General features: G+C 36.5%; 1 long non-coding RNA gene across 1 annotated transcript in view; it reads right to left on the bottom strand.

Moving 5' to 3' along the window:
- Positions 1 to 21,657, bottom strand: part of LOC126372897 (uncharacterized) — a 78,957-nt gene extending 57,300 nt beyond the window's left edge. The window contains exons 1-2 of the long non-coding RNA XR_007567237.1: positions 21,633 to 21,657; positions 8,202 to 8,330 (exon numbers count right to left, since the gene is read on the bottom strand). This is a non-coding gene — a long non-coding RNA (uncharacterized LOC126372897). The remainder of the gene's footprint in view (positions 1 to 8,201; positions 8,331 to 21,632) is intronic.
- Between the last annotated feature and the right edge of the window lie 764 nt (positions 21,658 to 22,421).

Here is a 22,421-nt window from a genome sequence, read left to right as displayed (position 1 = left end):
TATTTATTACTCTCAATACAAGTATTAAAAAAATACAAGTACTTAATTTATTCATTTACATTATGCTAAACGCATTCCATTTTTGTAGATATCAAAAATGTTTGCATCAAAATGAACATCAAACTAAGGGTGGTATTAATAAACGAATCTCAGCTGAGACTGCCCTCAAGATCATGCTCAAGTCTCTGTTTTTATATGAGAACTGTCACATTGACATGATCTTGAGAGCAGTCTCAAGGCTGAGGATTCGTTTATTAATACCACTCTAAAACTTAATATCGATATTTAAGTACGATGTATATTTTAATCAACTATTCCAAATAACTAAAGCGTTGATTAAATTATCCTAACTGCCTTTATCTTGAGCTAACTTCTCTAAGAAGGTGTTTACTTTCTACTTACGGCTATTCTCGTCGAGTTCTCGATAACTCCATTACTAACTTCCTAATTCTACTTTATAGTGTACTTATATCACTATTCGACTTACAAACTAGATTTATTTCACTGGTTGTACGACTTCGATAATAAATGTTGTTTAGATCGGGTAAAAATCGGACTGGGTATATTCTGTGTGCTTATTCACGATTTATAGTGAAAACCACGATTTTTGTTAACGATGCGATGCTACTAAGACTTACTGATGTAAGTACGTAGTCGTTACATGAGTCTTCTCAGGGGCCTATGGCGACTCATTAATAACCCTGACACCAGGGTTTATGAGGTTGGTAATTCACCTCATAACACACACGTAAGAAGAAGAAGGGACGTAAGCGCGCGTTTTACAGCAGCGCGATAACGTCGCTATAGGAGGAGCTCGGTGGCGCAGCGGTAAACGCGCTCGCAAAGGCCGGTCATAGGATGGGTGACCACAAAAAAATAAGTTTTCATCTCGAGCTCCTCCGTGCTTCGGAATGCACGTTAAGCCGTTGGTCCCGGCTATTAGCAGTCGTTAATAACCACCAATCCGCACTAGGCCCGCGTGATGGTTAAATGCCCGATCTCCCTATCCATCCATAGGGAAGGCCCGTGCCCCAGCAGTGGGAACGTTAATGGGCTGATGATGATGATGATGATGAAATTTGTATAGATACAATTGCAATGCAGTATCGCGTTTGCATCGATGCAGACGCGCGTAAGTAGCGATGCAGTCGCCGTGCTACCATAGTTCTTCTTCTTCTATCACGTGGGTTGTGAGGTGGAGTACCAACCTCATCAACCCTAATGTCAGGGTTACTATTGAGCCGCCAAAGGCCCCTGACATGGCTCATGTTACGACTACTTACTTACATCAGTAAGTAGTAACCGGGACCCAACGGATCAACTTACTTTCGGACAATCAGGTGATCAGCCTGTAATGTCCTAACCGAACTAGGGACCATAAAGTATTTTTTGTGATATGTCCCCACCGACAATCGAACCCGAGACCTCCGGATCGTGAGGACAACGCTCAACTACTAGAGCATGGAGGTCGTTACCATAGTACCATAAATAAATGTGCCATAGCAACATTAATAAATGTGCGCGATACAGTTGCAATGCTATGCTGTATCGCTTTTTTTGACGTGACTTATTGTAGATTTGCCGCAGATGGCATTAACTACTTGGCCGGACAAATGGGGAGCGCTGAAGGCTCTCACCCGGTACAACGTTTAAGACAACAGGCCTGAGGGTGCCCAGTTGGGCGCGAACCTCGGCTCAGGGCATCGTCTAAGAGGAAAAATATTTGAAAGAATTAATCGACCCTAGTGGGTCGATAGCGATAAGCGCTGAATGAGGAAAATCGTCGACCACGCCGGCGGGGTCGGTATCGGGGTCCTGAAGTGTTTGGTGTCGCGAGCTGATTGGCTGCCTCTATGGCTAGAGTAATCGGGTCGTCGGGATCGTATATTTACGTCCTTCGGACGCCGATACTTTTCAGTACCGTCCCGAAGCGGAAGCTGTATCGCTACTGCATCGTGCTTGTATTGCCGATCGCCACATAAAGAAGCGCGTGTGTGTACCTAAAGATTGAAGTATCGATGCTTTAGGGTGTTTTTCTATCAGAGATGTGCTATACAGCTATGCTGCGGAGATGTATAAACTGCGCTACGAAACTATGTGACCCTTTCCACTAATACTAAGCTATGTAGCTGTGCGAGGAAGATGCGCTGCTAAGATGCGCCTCCGCAAAGTAGCTGTGTGGGCATACTGTAGGTACTCTGCTCGGAGCACAGCTAAAGTACGCAACCACAGCACGCATCCATAGCACACATATATAATACGCATCCTTCCATATAAAAAGAAACATATCTTAATTGAATCCGTTTCCACCGGTGTTATGCTATGTGCACCAATAAATATGATTGGTGGATATCAAACGCATCCGTAGCATCGTAGCATAGCACATTTCTGATGGAAAGGCACCCTTATCGCGACAGTGAGGCAGCGAAAAGTCGCACTGTGTAAAGGGCCTTAAATAAATGAAAATGCTTTTACACACCCCTCTATCATTACACATAAATGAAATATTCGTTATTCCATAGCAAATCCAACCTGATAATTGTCACTAGAACAATTTCTTTAGTGAGAAGCGAGTTGTAATTATTCCGTCTCGTTCGAACAGGCGGGGCAAAGATAAAATATTCAGTTTTCTTTCACATTACAATGTGACATAATGTCTCGAGAAAGCATACAAAAGAACCTGTAATCTATGTAATAACAGGGGGGACAATGGACTATATTTATTAAGAACAGTCTTTATTTCACCTTAGAATGGCTATATGACTCGTTGTGCGTTGCGACGCGACGCGGTGTCTGAACTATGACGCTGCTTCGTTTTAAATATGCGAAACATACCACACGATGCGTTGCTGTCAGTATATTTATTTTAATTCATAACATGACGTGGATGTGTTCCTTCTTTCATAAGTGAGGTGTGTGACCTAAGGAATTTTTTCTAGAGAGGTTTATCGTTGAATGAAAAACACCCGAGAATAGACTAAAATAGCTATTTGGTTTGGCTGGATACAAATGTATCCCTTTCTTTGTCTAACAAAAAATCTTTGGAAGGTACTCATATATCTGTAATTTCCGTGAAATGTAATAGAAGTCCAAAATTCGTGTTTTGAGAAAATCGAATTTAAGGTTAAAAAATATGATGCTTTTTACAGGTAAAGTAAATAGTTCTATCAAATATTAGCTTTGACAGATATAGAATGTTAGTGACATCGTAACGAATACGGAGAGGGATGATTCAGCTCATCATTCTGAGTTAATATCAGGTAGAAAAATATATAAGTATGAAAAAATATTAAAATTGTAAAGTGTTTTTATTTTATATTAATATTTTCAGTTCTATACTTTTGCGACTGAAAATGCCACTTGATATCAACTCAGATTCATGTTCTGAATCATCCCTCAAACTTTTCGTTACGACGTCACTAACCTCTGTATAGATAAACAGTTCATTACGATCTTCACTAGCCATATTTGACGAAAAATCATTCGCTCAAGCTTGGAGTAAACAAACAATATTTGTCGCGAACAATTTGACGGGACGCTTCACTCCCTTGCTCGTCATAAGCAGTCAATGGACCATAATGAAATTCCGGATCCCGTCAGGTATCACAGATTGCGTCCAATATGCCCTGTAGGGGTATATGAAACCCACACGAATAATACTAAAACCAGTATCTCTCGACCCCTCGACTAAACCCTATGCGTGTCCTAAGCGTGTGTTTATAAGAAGACAGGGGAACGCGGGAGGTCCATCATACTTGGTCATGTACCGTAGATGCATTTCATGCAATTTCTTGTGCCCGCAGGCTACGAAATGACATACGGGACGGTTCGTGTTATATCGAGGCCAATAAACTAAGCCTAGGGGAAAATAAAGCTATAAGTTGAAATACTGTTTTAATAACGAAAAGTGCTAAAGCTTTTGTTATAAAATGCTTTCAAAAGCTTAAAAGTTGAATGATAAATTACTTTTATGTATCTACGTTAATTGATTTAGTTGATACCTAGTGCAAATTGCCAAAGTAGGTTTGTATTGAAAAAATATTTAGCAAAACTTTGGTTATTGTTTACAAAACAGTATGACTACTGAACTTTGTATTACTAAGTAAAATAACTTTTTATTTAACATAGTTTATTGAATGATTAATAGAAAGTTCAGGAGTCAATTTGTTTCGAAAACTTTCACTAAGTTTTTTTTTTCAGTAATGTACATAAATAGGCTAGATATACAACAAAGTAAGTGCCTACATGTTACAGTTATTAATCATCTATGTTACTTCACAAATAAACTTAAAACGTAACGTTACTAACTTTTGTCCTGTTGTGTGTAATCTATTTAAATTATCTTTATATTCTGTTACCTGCACCTGACGAAATAAAAACTTACTTAAATGAAGAACTACACTCATGCGAATTCAGAGCAGGTCGCCGTACACAATAATTTCAAATCAATAAGGTAGAAAATCGATGTGAGAACAATAGCACATGTCGTAGACAGGGTGTACTTAGGCTATTCTGTAGGTACTCAAAAATATAATAGTCTACATAATTACCTTCGATTCCTTTGATAAAAAATAATAATTTACGATGAAAGCTTACTTATCTCGTTCATTTTTCAAGCTTTTACTCCATTATGTCATGAATTGAATATTGAAATGGCCTATTAACTTAATGGAATTTTGAAAAAACAAAGTGAGTCCCAATTGGTTTAGGAAATTTTGTTTACGATGCAAAAAACTTGAGAAGTACTTGTTAACAATATTTTGTATATAAGCTTAAATGAAAAAGTTAACTTAATATATCTATTCTGACTTTTTGTGATAAAAATATGAATTGATGAGATAAGAGACAGAGGGCCAGTTTCACCGCCTGTACTATCTGACTTAACCTAATCTTACTGCGGACATACTTATTATCTGCTTTTTTCTTTTATTTAGGGGCTTTTAAAAGTAAGATGATTCCGTGCTTCGGAGGGCACGCCGTTAAGCCGTTGGTCCCCGCTATTAGCCGTAAAAACACCTCCACCAACCCGCAGTGGAGCAGCGTGGTGGAGTATGCTCCATACCCCCTCCGGTTGATAGAGGGGAGGCCTGTGCTCAGCAGTGGGACGTATATACGTAGGCTATTTATGTTATGTTGTTATGTTAGGGGCTTTTAACAAAGTTTATTAGGGCCCCATCGACCAAGACTGTCAAGAACTAATAATAAATCAGAAAAGTATTTAATTCATGTTCCCCCCCCTACACACACACACACACACACACACACAACAGCCTAAGATGGTTAACTTTTAGGAATGAAAGCATAAATTAAATATGCTTCTCTGCTCGTAGGCTCTGATAAAAGGGTGTGCAAGATACCTATATCACTACCGTGATTCCTAACTCTTAGTTGCTTAAATAAACCTTGCCTTTGTGAGGCGTTTCGAGTACATTCATATATATTATCATCATATAAATTCTAGTTAGGCTTTCAGACAGTTATCATAAAGTGGTATTTATGTACCACTTATGGCTCTGGTATTATAATATGCCGTAGGTATTGTTGACTCTGGCCCCAGGTTCTTATTATGAAGAGATGCCGCGGGAGCATAGTCGGTGGGACCGAAATATGCACAAAATCATATTTTATGAGGTAACGATCGTATTACAAAACTTTCCACATAATTCATTCCTTCTTTGATATCGCGCAATCACAACTAGCGCTTATATTACTACGCAATGAAGCGTGGACAAATCGATGTAGTGGTCCATCCAGCCAGATATGTCTTGGTGCGGCCGCTTCAGACGCCGACGACATGGGTGTGCTGAATGCATATATCTATATATCTGCTTTGTTTCTATGATCCGTGACTTAATAACGAACCTGAGGTGAAATAAGTAGCTTAGCGTATTAATTTTATGTGCTTTCATACATGGGACTTAAACTTAGCAGGCGAGGAGTTTGTGTATACTATACTATACACTTCTGCCTACTCCTTCGGGGGTACAGGCGTGATGTTATAAATAAAATAAATAAAAGTAAAAAGTGTTTATTTCTTGTTTTTAAGCATAAAGTTATGAGGCAACCCCAGGCAGCAAGGTTAATGCTTGAGTAGGGGATGTATCTATGTCTCTGTTGTGTACTAAAAGGAAAGCACATATTTATTTTCTCTCAGTTCAGGAGAGAAGTAGATTACTACACCATTAGGTACTCATTCGCTTTTCAGTAGTACAAGTTGCCTATATATTTTCACACTTAGGCATTAAATCGTGTGTAAAACATACCAAAAGTTCACGTAAGCAAAACTCGCGTAGCATAAAATGAAAGAAAACTTTTTATCTCAGCGACACTTTAGTCGGGTAAGTGGCCTGTGTTCTGGCTTAACTAAGTATAGACTAAGAAATATGGCCGCTGTTTTCGGAACTAGGAAAATAAATTTCGTCGACAATTTATGAACTCGGCTGGAAAAAATGTTTAGCTAAAGTTTACGAAGTTGGCGAAGTTGACCGGGTGGTCCGCATCGAAGTTCAGAAGTCCGTGGAAGAGTTTCCGCGATACGGATAACTCCGTTGCGGGATGCGACCGCTACCAAATGGAGGTATGTACTGTGAGTAGTACTACTCACATGAGTACTCATGTAAGTAGATAGCATACGAAATGTTAGTATTTTCCTATTTTATATTTCCTATTAATTAAAAAAAAAATCAATATCATAATAAAGTAAGCCGTTAGTCACGACTACTAGCTACTAGCCGTAAAAACATCTCCACCAACCCGTAGTGAAGCAGCGTGGTGAAGAATGCTCCATACCCCGTCCAGTTGATTCTTCTTCTTGCCATTTCGATGGCATTTAGATTTTTTCAGCCCAGTATTTTGTTACTCGGACAGCATTTTCGGTGGCATTCATCAGCTCCTCTCGCGTACAGGTATTAGGGCACGCGGGGCAAGATGTTAGATGAGCCATAGTCTGTGGCATACGGCGTAACACCACACATGCAGCTCAGGTACGATCCGTTGAGAAAACCCCACCTGGACAGGTTATCTTTACTTCGGCCAACCTGCGTGCGGCGTCTATTTAAAGATTTCCAGATCGGCCTGGTCAGCTCATAACCCGGTGGAAAGTTCTCCGAGAGAGAAATGGAGTAGGTAGCGTCGCTGTCCTGCGCCAAAGACTCACACTTTGGTCGATTGAGGGGATGCTTATGCCTAGCTGTGGGACGTATAGGTATGCTGTTTATATTATGTAACGTTTATAATGTATAATAATAATGTGTTAGTTTACTTAGAGTTTGTATATTCGAAAGATTTTTATTGCTTTTTTCGTGCCAGTGGTAAAATTTTTATTCTTATAGTATTTATTGGTTGCTTCAATTTCTAACATTTGTTTGTATCTAGAAATGGAACCAATATAGACTGTTTGTGTTATATTATACACGTATATCATATTGTAACAATCCCGAAAGTAGGTTGCCTATCGATGTTTCCATCCCTACACGTGTAGATGACATACCTACGCAAAATTGACATATTATATTTTTACGCTTCGATTCCAATTATTAGCTTGTCGGAGAACGAAATAATACAAATTTATAAGTTATCCCCGTTTATTAGAAGTCTACAAACGCACATACATAAATACTTACAACATAAAAGGTTCAAAAGGGATTATTAATATAAATATTTTTTTTATAAAATTTTGACATTTACAAAAGGACAGACGCAAGTAAAATAGCGGCACTATATGACGGCTATTGCTCTGAATTCGAGTTTGTTGAGTTTCAATTCGATATTTAGATCAACGATACTTTAAAATGATCAAAATGAAAATTAGATAGAGGGGTTCATTGGTTACCAGAAACACCAGAAACATGTATGTTCAGCAATTATTTATGGTTTAGGAGATATGACATGGGTCATATCCTTCTACCTTTTTTACTTTACTTCAGAAATCATCATATCGCTATCTCTTTCTTGATATTTCTTTTATTTTATTTCATAACTATTTCTAAGCATGTGTAGCACTAGGTGAAAAAATAAAAACAGTCAGTATTATATAATACTACCTATCTACCTATGATATCGATATTAATATAAGTCTAGTGGTAAGAGCGTGAGCCTAATTACGATCTGGAGGTCCGGGTTCGATTCCCGATGGGGACATAGTCGAAATCACTTTGTGAGACTGTCCCTTGTTTGATAAGGACTTTTCAGGCTTACATCACCTGATTGTCTGAAAAAGTAAGATGATTCCGTGCTTCGGAGGGCACGTTAAGCCGTTAGTCCCGGCTATTAGCCGTAAAAACACCTCCACCAACCCGCATTGGAGCAGCGTGGTGGAGTATGCTCCATACCTCCTCCGGTTGATTGAGAGGAGGCCTGTGCCCAGCAGTGGGACGTATTATAGGCTAGTTATGTTTTGTTTTTTAATATAATAATATATGATATATATATACACACATAAACTTGAAAAGTTTTACCGTGCACTGCAGATTCATCAATTATCATAGGTAACAGATTAACAGTTCTAACAATAACAATATATAAGTATTATATAGATAACGTAGAACACTTATAAATCATAATCGCACCGGTCGTTCGTTCGACATATGAAATTGTGTTCAAGATTTGCGATCGATTAATGGCAATAAGTTCGATTTTTATTTTTTTCTGGCGAGAGTGTATTTCGTTCGTTACCCTCAATCGGGCAAAAGGGTATTTGGCCTAGATAACCCTAAAAACTGATACAAATAAACAGTTGCGCAGTTTTTGCAACTATTCTTGTATCCCCTAAGGGGTGTGGTGTGAACATTAATATTTAACAACAAAGGGTTTGTGTTCACGGAAGTTTGAGCGCGGACAAGACCGATAGCTACTAACTTTTATTTATTTTCCTTTTGTGTCTAGTTCACACGTATAACAAGATGGTAACTTTATTATTTTCTAAAGTTGTATCCTTTTTGGTTTATGGTTTGGTTGTGCAAATTCATATTTAGCAAATTATGTGTAGGTACATGATTTAAGAAATAAAAATTGATTGTAAAAACATTCGTTTTCGAAACATGATGAACACAATTTTACAGCCTTTCTATTGCTTTTTTTAACGTAGTTATTACTAAATGAAAAATTAGAAAACTGGTATCATAGCGTGCTGATAATGTAAGTAAAGACCGTGGTGCAGTGGTTGAGCGTTGAGCTCACGATTCGGAGGTCCTGGGTTCGAATCCCGGTGGGGACATATAACAAAAATCACTTTGTGATTCCTAGTTTGGTATATTACCGGCTGATCACCGCATTGTCCGAAAGTAAGACGATCAGTGCTTCGGAAGGCACTTTAAGCCGTTGGTCCCGGTTACTACTTACTGATGTAAGTACGTTGTCGTTACGTAGTCGTTAAGTGAGTCATGTCAGGGGCCTTTGGCCACAATAGTAACCCTGACACCAGGGTTGATGAGGTTGGTGATCCACCTCACAACCCATACAATAGAAGAAGCATAGAATAAGGAATAAATACTATGTACTAGTAACCTTTAACTACATAATTATCGTATGAATAAGACATGAATGCTAAAAATTGTTGTTATGTGCCATAGACTATGTCTATCTACTGCTATGGTGTAGTGCGGTGATATATACACAAAATCTCGTTTTGTAAAAAATCGTGATTGTAAAGAAAACTCCTATACAATTGTATTAAAACTGATTATTATTAAGCTCAAAAAGTATACAAAATTGTTGCCAATAATTAAAGTAACTCAACAAAGTATAACGACCTGCAAGCGAAACTTTTTAAACTTTAAATTGTACAAAGAAAATCACTTCATCCCATTAAAATATTAAAATTCTACTTGAGCGAAATTTACCGTAAAATAATTTAAAATGCATGAAAATGGGTAAAGTTTTAAGCGAAAAAACAAGCGAACAAAATTGGACAATCCTGAAACAGTCTCATTTTCATCACATTATAACAATTTGTCTGCTTATTGCGTGACTTTATGCACCGCCATCATAAAACCGTATAATGTGTTAGACAGCGGTTCTCAAAATTCGAATAAATAAAGTTTGTCTAAAATCTTGACGGTAAATGGTATTATTATTAATGATATTATTTCATTAAGAGCACTGTACAAAATGAGGTGACAAATACACACATTTTTAGAAAATATTAATTTTGTACGAAATATAAGGAAAAACAATTCATTAATTCTTTTTCTTTAATTTTATAATGAAAATCTACGGCTACGAATACGTGACCACGAACCATCTTGTTGATGACTTATCTGGCTCTACCCATATCGATAGGAATACGCAAGTCAAGAAAAAATATAATGTACCCACTTTAGGACTCTGTCGCACTGACATATTTGACATTTACAGAGACTTACAGTTCAATTTGTCATATTAATGCTCGTGACCGTACATACACTTAATAATACACGACGAATATAATAAAAACATCATAAAAGGGAAGAAAGAAGGAAAGAGAGGAAGGGGAAGCCCAAAAAGAGCTAACATGGAACAAATTAAAGATATGGTAAACGTCGTGTCTTATAAGGAAGTCAAAGGCCCTTGATAGACAAGAACGGAGAATGCTACACTGACAAGAGCGTGACTCTTAAATTGATGATGATCAATTTAAGTTAGTAGTTGTACATACATACATACATAAACTCACGCTTATTTCCCACCGGGTAAACAGAGACTATGGAATTCAATTTGCTTCGATCCTGAGACACTTCTCTTGCTTCCTCCACATTCAGTAGTATTAGTTAGTAGTTGTTCTTCTAATTATTGCTTCGATAACGATCCCGTCTCCCTTCACCCAAGTAGCAATCAAGAATTGTGATTAAGTCATATATGTCTAAACTTTAGCTAAAGTGAGATTTATCCAAATCAAATAGGACTTATTAGGACTTCATAAATTCATTTCCTTCTTTAATACTATATAGTTTTCAACAAATCCTACTTTAGATAATTTAGAATACACAAAACCAAGTTAAGTATTCACAAAACTATTTAGTCTTATCTCAGCCTAATGTTAAGTCTACAAGTATTCTTTTACTTTACTCAGATTATTTAAAGGCTCACTTAACACTAAATTGATTTAGTGAAGTATCAGTTTAGTCTTGTAAAGTAAAAATTGATTGCCTAGATATACTTAAGGCAATTTTTATTATTTGTTGCTCCTATACAAGACTGTTTTATTCTTTTTTGACTACAATAAGTAAAACATAAGAAAAGTCTATTCAATGGACGATAAAATCGAAATAGAAGCAAGCAAAAAGATGGATGAAGACCAAATAATAAAAGGATCTGGTGGTTTTCGAAGGCAGAATATTAAATACAGAAAATTAACCTGTGATAATGCACATCCCACTGTTTTTGTTAGCGATGCGATATCTTCTTCATTGCCATCATTTTTTTTATATCGATTGGTATAACACAATCATTTAATTTTGGCAAAAAAATCGTAAATTCCTGTTTTTCAAATCCGATCCAGCGTGTGGCGGCCCAGGTACCTACGTCTCGCACAAATCTTCTCAAAAATGACTAAGCTAGTCTAACCTAGTCTAAGCGCACGGCACGACTACACCATGAAAAATCGAGTTTTATATTAAAACCTGCTAAGTTCAAATATAAAATTAGGTACCTATTAGTCTAATAATAAATAAATCCAATCAAAAACATAAATGTGAAATGAGAGCCAAGTTCAATATTATGCAATGCTTTGGTTGTTGACTTCAACGACAAAAGAAGTGAGATCTAAATGCGTGCCAAGTTCAATGGTCAGTCCTGAAATTTATTTATAAGTAACAGTATAACATATCATATCTTCTTATAACATAAGATAATATATTGTAGCCTAAGGTCTGTCTTATTGTAGGTAAGTACATATCTTCGTAACGCGCGGGTCCTTTTAAAAGGACAAATTCAAAACTAAAAGTCGACTTTATAGGTATAAAACATTTGAATACCTATTAAGCTCGTTTAAGATTCACGTTAAGTTAAAAAAAAATATATGCCAGTAAAATGGATGAGAGTTGTGTTGTATCGTGGGCGAAAAGCTGACAACCTATCACCGCTAAACACATGTTCCAACTTGCTTACCTACCCTTAAAGTACTTGTCGAATGTGGCATCAAGTGGTTTTATGATCACTTAGTGCTCTGCCTACCCCGATAGGGCATACAGGCGTGATTGTATGTTATGTTAAGTTAATCTACATACCTACCACAAAAATGCCGGCTGTCATGAGTTTTGATTACTTACTGATTCTTACATCTATAGTTAGGTACAGGCACTAATTACGTATTTATGTTAAGCGTTCATGATGGAATCTAATTATTAAAAAGTTGCCAGTTTTTTTATTTTTTCCTTTATATTCATCTAATTACCTATCTGCATACCAAATTTTAACTCTCTAGGTCATCTGGAACTGGGTTAGAGTTTTGATAAAAATGAGTCAGTCAGTCAGTCAGTCAATGATAAAAATGAGGATTTTGGACATATCTAAATAACCGTTTGAGATAAGCTTATGAAATTTAGAACACTTATATATGTATCTCACAAGTTTCAATATATGAGCCAAATTTGATACGTTTATGTGAAATAGTATTTGATTTATGAGGGGGTCAAAAGTGGCTCCAAATGGTTCGTGTAATAATACACACGGTGCGGCTCGCCAGTTCTATTTCTTGAACTTGGCTTGACATGCTAACGCGTGTCTAGATACTTTTCTTTCTTCTTTCAGTCTTTCTTTTAATAATTTTAAAAATGTACCTATTTTTAACTAAGCTTTATTCACTTGTGTATGGTTAAATGCATTTAAAGTGGACATTAGATTCGATTCCTTTATTTTTTTAGCTTGATAAAGACATCGGGAATTCGGCCGCCTTTTTTAACAATAATGTTTTAGGTGGGATTAGAAACTACCGCACACACACACGACGTTAATCAAATTGCAAGGGTTCTTCGTGTATACAATATTCAAAGGATACTCGTTAATTTTTACAATAATCACATTGTTTTGGCAATTAGAAGCGCGGTGATCGTACCTACTTTGCGTCAGCGAACCATGTAGGTACCTATGAGAATGTATGCGCGGAGACTCATTAGCAAATTGAGTTTATGTTTGTTAGTTCCAATTGTGATAAATATTAAATAATTAAGTAAATCACATTCCTATCCAAGTAAGAACTCAGCATAACAATATTTTTTTATCTTCCACGAGTCGAAAAACTTACCTCTCAAACAAACATACTTTCCATAGGTTTTAAGCTTGTTCGATTTTAATTGTTACTTGTTACATAGATGATTCTGGCACAGAATAAACAAACATGATTTTACGACATTACTTTACTAAATCAAAATAGAGGATCACTTAAGATATAAGAGTTTTAAGTAGGAATTCACTAAATACTTTTTGTCTTAAGTTGGTATACTCCTAGACAATTGAAGTAAAATTTATCTTAACTAGTACTTGATGAAGTGCAACTTGACTTTACTTTTCTAAACTGATTCTTACGAAATCAATTGTTTCTAAAGTCTTACTTCATTTAGAAAAATATTACTTAACGCCATTTTGCACTTACAGGAAGAAAACATGTAATATTTTTTTGACAATATTATCGTCAAAAACTGAAGTAAATTAATATATATTTCTGTTGTAGTAAAAATTACTGCGTTCAGCTGTCACATATTAATAGAAAATGAATTTCTCTATACTATATGTCACCATTTTTTTTATTTGCTGTATAATCAATCCGAATTTTATTATTATTTTTCTGGTATATTAAAGGCCCTTCTGTTTTTTAACACTTTCTATCGATTTTACACGAGAAACAATCATGCGTTTATAATTTCCTGTATGTGAAACGGCAGAATAACCTTTTGTTAAAACAACTTAACAAATATTTTAGACGCCATTTTCTTACAGACTTCATTTCTTGTGTTAATATAAATGTTCGCCATTATATTCTAAAATAAAGACGCGTGAAGTAAAAATCGTTTTAGTATGACCTGAAGTTTTACTTCGTTAAGTTACAATTGACTCAGTGCAATTCAATCCTATAGTCTTAACTAAGTATTGTAGATATCTTCAAGTATACATTCTTGGTATTAAGTGATACTACAAGAATTCTAAGTTTAGAATATGCAAGAACATTGTCTAAAGTAGGGTTTAAGTCTGACTTAGCGTTGTCTTAAGTCTGTCTTGTATAAGAGTTAAAGTATGTGCCCACTTTTACTAAACTGTATCTTCAAGATATCTTGAGGGATATCTTGGAGACCTATAAGACTTATCCAAGACAAGGGTTTGATTTAGTCTACTTGCCTTCAAGATATCTACAATTCTCATTTAAGACAATCGGTTGCTACTTGGGCACCTGTCGTTGGTATTTTGGGTACCACCGTGCTAGGCAATAACTTAGATGCCACGTGTTTGCCGAGGTATTCCGATGGGTGCCATAACTTCACATTTACCAGTGTTTACACTGTGAACTCGGGGTTCATTTCAGTAATAAATGGAGTTGTAAAAGAAACTTTATCATCTGACACGGGTCGTTTCGGCTGCAATGTCGGTCTAGCTTAACTGTGTTTTGAAATTTACGTCATTATATTGCCGGTTGGATGAAATAATGTGGGTGTTTGGAACAATGTTTATAACATACATGGTCGTATCGGCCTCCGTGGTCCAGTGGTTGGGGTTGGGCTCACGATCCGGAGGCCCCGGGTTCGGATCCCGGTGGGGACTTATCACAAAAATCACTTTGTGATCCCTAGATTGTTTAGGATATTACAGGCTGATCACCTGATTGTCCGAAATTAAGATGATCCGTGCTTAGGAAGGCATGTTAAGTCGTTGATCTCGTATACTACTTACTGATATAAGTATGTAGTCGTTACATTAGCCATGTCAGGGGCCCTTAGCGGCTCAGTAATAACCCTGACACCAGGGTTCATGAGGTTGGTATTCCAACTCACTACCCACACGATAAGAAGAGAAGAAGTACATGATGGAGCCTGATAAAGTACGTGTAGTTCTTCATGTCTATGACGTACCTTTAAGTATATAATTTAAAATAGCAATCAGAGTAAGTATATAATGATTCGTTTGGTGGAATACGTGTGCTCATAACTAGTACCTACGCCCTCTGAACGATGTTTTCATTCACCGCTAAGTACATGATAATCACCTATTTATGATCTAAAAATAAATTCGAAAAAAAATGCAATATTTTGCCCGTGATGGATTCCAACTTGCAACATCATAATGAGAGTCAAGCGTTCTACTAACTGGGTTACCACGGCTCTCTTCTTCTGTCGCATGTCATGGTTATTATAGAGCCGCTGAAGGCGTCTAACGACACGAGTTTTTTTTTTTTTTTTTTTGACGTGACTTATTGTAGATTTGCCGCAGATGGCATTAAGTACTTGGTCGGACAAAACGACACGAGTAACGAGTACAATAACCTCAAAAGTTTTTAAAGTACATCCAAAAGTTTAAACATAGCAATTACTCATAATTTCGTCCCTACTTTATATTATGAAATAATTATTACAGGCTGTTAGTGGCACCGTAACTAAAACTTTGAGGGATGATTCAGACCATGATTCTGAGTTGATATCAAGTGGTGTTTTCCGTCGCAAAAATATAGAACTGAAAATAATATAAAAAAGACACTAAAACTTTGCGTAGCCTAACGAACAACGCTTTTCTTTCAATTCTGACGATTCAAATAGTTTCTATTTCAATCTCTTCTATCGTGTGGGTTGTGAGATTAAGTACCAACCTCATCAACCCTGGTGTCAGAGTTTCTATTGAGCCGCCAAAGGACCCTGACATGGCTCATGTAACGACTACTTACTTACATCAGTAAGTAGTAACCGGGACCAACGGCTTAACGTGCCTTCCGAAGCACGGATCATCTTACTTTCGGACAATCTGGGGATTAGCAGGTAATATCCTAACCTAACTAGGGACCACAAAGTAATTCGGAAGGCACGTTAAACTGTTGGTCCCTGTTACTACTTACTGATGTAAGTAAGACGTAGTCGTTACATGGGCCATGTCAGGGCCCTTTAGTGGCTCAATAATAACCCTGACACCAGGGTTGATGAGGTTGGTAATTCAACTCACAACCCACACGATAGAAGAAATAGACAAAGTGGTTTTAGTGATATGTCTATTTCAATTAGGAAATATAAAGTATACATCTTAAAACAAGAATGTCGGAGCGACAGAACGTGCCGCAATCAATAGCCATTAAGCACTTTATTTCATGAATGAACACTCTCGTATCTTCATTTCCTCTCCGCCCCTTTCCATCAGTATATTGTGTAGATGTATGATTTTTGCCCCCGAACCCGAACCACCGCTAGACGGCCGGAAATTATGTGCAAGCTAGTACGGCGCATCAGTGCATTATTCTGTGTAGTGACGGGTATTATGAAGATAACTAATTACAAATACACGTAAAGTGTTCAATAGACGAACTGTCTTTGACGTTAGTTTTAAGCCTCGTTCCCTTATTTACCTAACGACAAGTGTCGGGCGATATCGCCCAATATCACACGAAATTTTGTTTTCGCAAGTTTGCCAGATAGTAGAGTTGGAGAGAGAAGTAGTCGCTGGGCGAAGTCTAGCGATGTCGTCTGATGTCGCTCGACAAGAGTCTCCTAGTGATGACGAGGCTTTATGGAAGATTTACTTTGGATGAGATTCACTATTTAGCAGGACAAATACCGAGCGAAGAGTCTCAGCTGCTAAATACATAAGACATCATGCTGGAAGATACCCAAGAGAGCAGCGATAATAAACAAAGGATATATTTTATTTACCAGAGGAGAGCTTTCGGCGCTACCCATTTCTACCATCAAGTTAAAGTACCTATAGGGTATCCAAGGCAAATACTTTTACATAAAAAGTAAGTAAGTCACGTTAGGCGAGTAGCACTCATCATCATCATTAATTTAAGAGCCACGCTCTTGTCGGTGTAGCATTTTCCATTCTAGTCTATCAAAGGCCAATTCCTTGACTTCCCCATAAGACACGACGTTAATCTTTTCTTTCATCTGTTCCATATAAGCTCTTCTTGGTCTTCCCTTTCCTCTCTTTTCTTTTTTTCTCGTGTAGCACTAAGTCACGTCAAAAAAATACTATCATATTCGATGTATTCATTCAATGCACTACTAGATTATGGGGACGTGTAAATCCTCTCCCCATACAATGTACATGCAAGCTTGCATGGTGCATCAGTGCACAATAGTTCATCTGTGCGGTGAACGCTGTAGATAATCTCGCAGGAAGATGAATGGAACTAATTTGCGGAGCCTAACGAAGAACGCTTTTCATTTAGCCTACGTCGTAATGAAAAACGCCTGTGTTTTGCTATTACGACGCGACGTGTTATAGAGGTAGGTATGTGCTCGTAACAGCTCATATACGAGAAATAAGTAATTCTAACAAAAACACATTAGATAAATCTTAATAGTCATTAAGATTGACAGGTTCGCTAAAAGTTAAGAAATACGTACTTATCTAGTTGTTTTAGGGCGTAATAGCCTAAAATAAACGAATAATTATTACACAAGCAAACAACCAAACCAAAGTTGTTTTTATTGTGTGTTTTGATTGTAAGTCCTCCGTGTTTTATAAAATATATTTGTTTTATATTTGTTACTGTGGTGTCCCTTTATAATAAACGTTTCTGTCTTTCTTTCTTTCCTCCTTCCTTTCTTTCTTTCAAACAGCTGGCGAGGAGGTGGGTGTATGTATATACCATGGGTTCTCATCGCGAACATTAGGAAACATTGTTCAAAAAAATTTCAATAGATGACGCTAATAGTACCGATTTGTAATTAAAGTTTCTTTAAAAGCCAATAATCGATAAATAGGCACTAAAATTATGTTTTATAATTTAAAATTTATACTCAACCAAAAGTTAATCAAAGATATTGGCATTTAATGGAGATTTTTATATTTTTAAATTTAGTGGTTACTCTAGCGGATTTACGTCGGAACTACGTCGAGTATGGAGCTTGTTGAGGGGTTGAACGTTCTCGTTTTTATTAACGCCATCTATAATTATGTGTAAGAAGCTCGCTTAAAGTTGCGCCATCTATCGTTAATTATTGCAACATCGATCTAGCTTTGCCACAGATAATAAAATATTACGTTTTTAAAAGTTTGTGTTTATTTGCAAAATACATTTTATTGAATTAATTAAATGTTTAGTTGTAATTCTCATAAATTATGGGAGATACAATATCAAATTTAAAAAAAAAATATAACCACCTATAAATATCATTTAAAACTAAATTTGAGAACAAAAAAAACGCAACTTTCAAATAACGTATAGTCCGTTCAAAAATGATCTTCATAAAAGGTAAACAAACCTGTTACTACAAAGAATGTTCGAATTTCACCTAAACTACGCAAAGTATTCTTCTAATAACATCCGTAGCACTCAATAGATGTATGATTTCTTAGCTCAATGTGAAATTAACGTAAAATAATTATTAAAAACACATTTTTTCATGTAAAAACAAAAATCAAACAAAACCTCACACAAAAAAGTTGACATCATAAATTCTTGTTAATCTGTGGCTAGCTGTCAATTTGACGATTAGTGATGAGACATTTCATTCAGGTCAGGAAAACGAGTCAGTTCCGTGAATAACTTAAGTGAGTGTACTGTACTTAATAAGCCGAAATGCGCAGAAAAAAATACTTTCAAAGTGAGTTAGTGTAACCACAAAGAAACATACAATATATATTTTAATATTATCATACAAAATATTCAAACAACCCAAGAGAGTCAGTTCACTTTGATAAAATAACTTGAGCTAAAATCAATTCAGCACTTCACTAGTTTGCAGTTTGACACAGATAAAAAATATCGGCAGCCATATTTGTTTACCTTTTATGAAGATCATTCTTGAACGGACTATAGGTAGGTTAGTAACCTACCTATGTTTGAAAATGTTTGTTTTCGTTTGAATTACGAGTCGAACGCGCCTTCTACGTTTTGTGTATTGTGGTTTACAAACTGACCCTGGACTGAAATCGGACTTTGATTTGGCTTCATGAAACCTGCTTTCACGTAGCGGCACAGGAACAGTGGTTATAAAAAATGTCTGCACACAATTGTTCTTATTATAATTGTACAAATTCTTCGGAACAGAAGTCAATGTTCCGTTTTCCGTGGGATTACGTCAACCGCCTAAAAGTATGGCTTGAGAATTGCGGTAAGTAGTTAAATGTTTACTTTTATTTATTTTTAATATTAAACTGCAAAAAGTTATCAAACAAACAATTTGATAGAATCAATGACAATCAAAACTGGAATAAAATAAAAAGAAATACCTAATTAACATGGTGGGAAAGTTATTGCCACTCCCCCTACTTGCTAGACTATTATTTTGGTACCTACTACTAATTATTAAATTAACTTTTGTACAATTGGGTAATTTAGCATGGCATATAGATATACTAATCAAACTTGAAAATCATAATTAGTGATTTTTAACATATTCTTACTGGGAACTCAGGGCCTCCAGATTCTGAACCAATTGCTATAACTACTAAAGCACTGGAATAGTCAAAAACTTGTAAAGTACCTACTATATACCAATACTGTATGCGATGGATTTATATTTCCAAGTGAACTGTGGAATAAAAGGGACAAAAGTTAAAAAAAGTCAATCAAGTACATAATTATTGCTGAATTTTGGACTATTTTATTGAACATTTTATAGACCAGGGCGGTTAAAATAGCCACATCGAAGCAATTCATCTAAGAAAGCAATATTGCAGTTTCACATTTGTGCATATAAAAGTAAGTGTGCGATGCAAACAAATGTCAAATAGCAATATTGCTTTCTTAGATGAATTGCTTTGATGTAGCCATTTTGGCCCCCCAGATATCTACTTACACATTTACTTTTAATTTAAGATGAAAATAAATAAAAATAAAACATTAATTTATTTCTTCTTATACAGTCTTAATAGATACCTAAGATAAACTACTATCTACCAAACCTACAGTTTTGTACCAATTTCACACATCGGGACTGTGTACAGAAGCCAGGAACCCAAATGAGGTATACCTAGTATCTTGGTCTCGCTCACACCTGACCACCTTTCAGCAGGTAACAATCTATACATACATTATGTATAGGTAGGTACCTACAAGAACTTAATAAGACATGTCAAAAGTTGCTGTTTTAGTAGATTCTGCCTCTGTGTATTATTGATTAGAACATTAGGCTTATGATCTGGAGGTCCGGGTACTGTTTCTGATATTATCAAAATTACTTTGTGAGATTATTCATCACAAATCAAATATTTTTAATGATCACAAACAGTTAGAACATACAAAAATTTATGCAACATACCTACTACAGTACACATGGGAGGCCTGTTTAAGCAATTTCTTCCAGGGAACCACTACCATGATCCAACCATTAATCTTTGTTTAGTTATGACATTGCGGACTAAGTCACTTAATTGTCCGAAAAAGTAAGAGTAAGCTTTGCTTCAGAAATTATATAGTTGGTCCGGGCTACCACCAAAACGATTACCTCCTGTTATTTGAGGGTAGAGACGATCCAGCAGTGGAACATCTATAGGCTATTTATGTTTTATTGAAAATTATATTCTTTTCTTGTAGGTAATATGAACATTGCCCACTTGCCTGCAGAAAATTTGCGGTCAAGGTATTTATGCATTGACCATTTCAATATCAAGTATGTACGAAATGAGACTGGTCATAGAAAAAGACTCCAGAGAAGTGCAGTTCCAGAACCATATCAGACTCAAGACGTTCAAAATCGCTCAAGCACTTCCTCACCAGGTAAGCACAATTAATTTGTCAAGTTATTACCTACAATTGGGTAGGTAGGTACTTACCTACCACTAAATTAATACAAATACAATCAAATTTTTATTGTAGGTTAGGTACCTACCTATTGCTTGAATATCTACATAATATTGGGTTTTAGTATAGTGATAGTGAGTTATTACCTACATGAATGATACCTACCGACCTTGAGTTTTTTTGAAATGTTAGGTACCTAGCTAATTACAACTTACCTACTACTTAGATGTAGACAAGTTAATGTAGGTACCTACCTACCTAGTTAAATGTTTAAAGTAGGGGATAGGTTGTTTGTATGAAGTGTCCGGGCTGTGATGATATATAGGTTCGATAGGTGCCTATAGACGTCTCGATTCCGAACCATTTTCAGTAACTAAACTATAATAAAGCCGTATTAACATAAATTGTAGGGTTTAAAATAATTAAAGACGTAAAATATTACTTTATTGTACCTATACCAAGATACCTACCTACTATCTATAATACCTACTTAATACCTTAATGACAAATTGACAGCCTCCGTGGTCTAGTGGTTAGAGCGATAGGCTCAAGATCTGGAGGTCCGGGTTCGATTCCCGATGGGGACATTGTCGAAATCACTTTGTGAGACTGTCCTTTGTTTGGTAAGGACTTTTCAGGCTTGAATCACCTGATTGTCCGAAAAAGTAAGATGATTCCGTGCTTCGGAAGGCACGTTAAGCCGTTGGTCCCGGCTATTAGCCGTAAAAACACCTCCACCAACCCGCAGTGGAGCAACGTGGTGGAATATGCTCCATACCCCCTCCGGTTGATTGAGGGGAGGCCTGTGCCCAGCAGTGGGACGTATATAAGCAGTTTATAATACCTTAATAGGTAAGTATCTACCTAGGTAAGTTAGGTAGCTATAGGTAGAAAAGTAGCTTTTCGCTTTCAACTTTACGCAGACGGCGATTGTCGTAGATGGGTAGGTAATGTAACCTACCATAACGTAACCAGTTGTTTAAGCCTGAAGGGGTAACAAACATACAGGCAGATTTACCTACATACCTAGGTACCTACTACGCATCGCATCGCATCGTACGTACCTATCATTTGCGTAGGTACCTGCCTACCTACTTACCTACAATCGTAATAACACGTGACCTCGCGCAACGCAACAAGCTAGAATGGATCTTATCTTTATAACGACATAAAGTCTATAGTTGCTCGACACACGGAATTGAGACGTAGTTGTTTACAATCTTGTACAAAACAGTGCACCGCGCTTACAGGGCTTATAGGTATATATTATAGCGGTTATTCGTCCCCGTATTTACCTACTTAGATTTTTGTTCTTATTATTCCGTTTCTGTTACTTTTATTTTTGATTTTTGCTGGTATTATGAGTAGTTGTTGATTTAAACACAGTATTGACAACATGATTGATAATACGATAGATAGTTTTATCATAAACACAGCTGACTCGGACTCTTCCGACGAATCATCTTTGTCTAGTACAGACGACAGCGATTAAAATTCGAACTTTATGATAATTTATTCAAATATAAATGTTTTGAACCTCTGAAACTTTGTTTACATTCTATATCTC

This window comes from Pectinophora gossypiella, chromosome 14 (assembly GCF_024362695.1).
Source record: "Pectinophora gossypiella chromosome 14, ilPecGoss1.1, whole genome shotgun sequence".
Taxonomy (NCBI): Eukaryota; Metazoa; Arthropoda; class Insecta; order Lepidoptera; family Gelechiidae; genus Pectinophora; species Pectinophora gossypiella.
This window is presented reverse-complemented; position numbering and strand designations above follow the sequence as displayed.